Source organism: Telopea speciosissima, chromosome 7 (genome assembly GCF_018873765.1).
Source record: "Telopea speciosissima isolate NSW1024214 ecotype Mountain lineage chromosome 7, Tspe_v1, whole genome shotgun sequence".
NCBI classification, from domain to species: Eukaryota; Viridiplantae; Streptophyta; class Magnoliopsida; order Proteales; family Proteaceae; genus Telopea; species Telopea speciosissima.
In genome coordinates, this window is record NC_057922.1 from 58,667,358 (window position 1) to 58,670,229 (window position 2,872).

The following is a 2,872-nucleotide window of genomic DNA, read 5'->3' on the forward strand; positions in this document are numbered from 1 at the left end:
CATCTAAACCTTGTTTAGACTCATAGAGGGAGTCCTACACCGTGATTTGACCTTCCAAAAAGGACTTAGCAAACCGTACCTGAGAACTTCTTGTTCTTGTGGATTGACCTAGATGACAGATATATCCACAGAAATATGAATATAATTATTGAATTTATGCCTATGTATTGGTGTGAAAATAAAAAAACATATATATATATATATATATATATATATCCCTCAGAACCTTAGACTTGTGTGACTAGAGTGATTATCTGGTACTACAAATGTGACCTTGCCTTGACCTTACTATGATTAGTTAGTTGAGCCTCGACCTTGGTCATGTTGATCAGGGGTTAATAGTTAATGAATTTAACTGTGACCGGGTAAGTTAATTATTTAAAACCTACTAAAATGAATTGACTTTGGCCAAAACTATTAGAAGGTTGTTGGTTCTCAAAAGAGGATTGATGTGGACTTTTTCCGGTGGTAATGTGACCTTGCCTCATCTTGACCCAACCTTTGACTTAGTTAAGATGTGGGTGACTTAGGATGTTGTTATTCAACAACCCTTATACCTTGAGACCCTATCTGCCTCAAATTTTGGGGACAAAATTTCTTGTAAGGTGGGGAGGATGTTATACCCGCACCCCGGGCATATAATTAAATATTATTTCTTTCTCGTGACATGTAGATACCGCTGCCATGTATGTTGGTGATCTGTTCTCCATGATGGTCAAATCCATCTACAAAATCATTGATCACAGTACGGGCTTGCCTGTGGAGGAAAGATTCCTCAACCGACGGTGGGGGAAATTCTTCGACGGCGACTTTATTGATTTTCCTCCAAGTACTAATCCAGGAAGTGAAGAGTACTAGAGCGTGTACCTCGGAGCGTCGCCTCACTTGGACACCCCGTTCAGTGATGAGCTTGACACTGCCGTGGCGAGACTGTTCGGGTCATGGGTGACAAACCATGACAAGGGAGATGTAAGTTCTAACCTTTAATTTAATTACTTACCCCTCCCTTCGGTGTCCTCAAAGTACGGGTCGGGGTTTGAACCACCCGAGTTATTATGGTTGAATAGGGAATACTTTAATTATGGGTCCCACTTATTTAAGGGAGCGTGTGATGGGATTATAATCCCATGGTGGATGGATCCATCCCCAAGTGGGTTCTTTTCTATTTGAAACCTGTGGGCAGGCCCATTTAGTTAAGAGGCTCATTTAACTTGAGGGCCCAATTGACTCTATTTGACCCAAAGATGGGTTAACCCATTCCTTTACCCTAAATAAGACCATGGGTTGACCCATTACCTCTTGACCCATTTCACTTAAAAGATCCAAGACCCATTTTTACAAATAAGTCTAAAGGGGGAGAGAGCACTCATCCCTCATTACTTCTCCCATCCAACCTAAATCGTGGAGGAAAGAAGAAAGGAGAAGAAAAGAAGGAAAGAAGGATGAAGTGAAGGAAGGAGAAGGGAGAAGGGCTTGGCTGAAGCTTGAACCACATCTCTTAGTGGCCAAATCATGGAGCTCCTTTCATTGGTAAGGTAAGCCATTAGAATCTCCTCCCCCTCTTTGATCGATTTTGGGTTTTGGGGTTGGGAGATGGTAGAGAAATCGGTCTAGGGTTGTCTTGAGACCCAATGATCGATGTGAGCTCATGGCCATGATCATGGTGGAGCTATTTGACTCCATTGGCTAACCTCAAAGCTCCCAATCCCATCCCCATCAATAAACATAAGGTTTCTACCTTATTATGCCCTAAATGAGGTTCTCCTTGCTTTCCTTTATTGAATCAATGGGTTGCATAGGCCTAATGGGGTCTTAGGACCCTAATGTGCTAAGGAGAAAGCCTTCTTGGTGTTTCTTTTCCTCCAATCTACTTGGAAATGGAAGCCTTGGTGAAGAATCCTTTGATTTTGGAGTTTGGAAGCAGGTGGTTTTACCTACGATTTTAAGACCTACGAGAAACCACCCCTGCAACCACCTTGAGACCATCTCTTAAGAAGCTCTCTATTGAAGTCGGTTTTACCTGCGGTTTCACATCTGAGGTAAAATCACACGTAAAACCACACCTAAAAGAACCCTTCTTGAGCCTCTGTTAAAGTCGGTTTTACATACGATTTCATGCTCTCTGAGAAACCACCCACAAAACCGCCCGTTCCCAGAACTGCTGACATTTGACCTTGACCCACTTTTTGACCATAACTTATTCTAATTATATCGTATTGATATGATTCAACTTGCGTTATAAACTAGACTCAAAGGGCTACAATTATTATGAAGAAACCTTGGACCCAATATGAGTGTGTGATCCTTGAAAGTGGATTCAAACCTGATTGATGTGTTTAGATAGCAACTGTAGAATTTAAGTTTTATGTCGGTGACCTTGCCTACTTCGTGGCTATTAAAGTAGAACTTATTAGGATTTAATGGGGGGGTTTAATTACAATCTAAGGTGCCCCTAATCATACTAATTAATTGATTTATTATAGTACCAAGATCTACCTTTGATGTCCTTAAACCCCCTTTCCCTCATTAGTTTTGGGTTGGGAAACTTTGGAAATTAAGGTTGGACCTTGAGGTTCCACTTGGAACCTAAGGGGTGACCTTGGTTCAGTGTTGGACCTCATTAATGAGGCCTTGCCTCTAAGTACAATCCTAGAACCCCTCCTTGCAACCTTGTTGCTGAGTTTGGGTTTCATTACTCAAAATCCTATAATGTGACCTTTGGGAGTTCAATCCCTTGAGTTCTCTAGACCCGATGAATTTAATGATGTAATCAGGCCCTAGTGGACCCTAGGACACCCTTCCCTTGTCCTTGGGACTTAAAGATCCAAGTAGGACAAATTGGGTTAAAGAACACCTTCAAAACTGTATCATG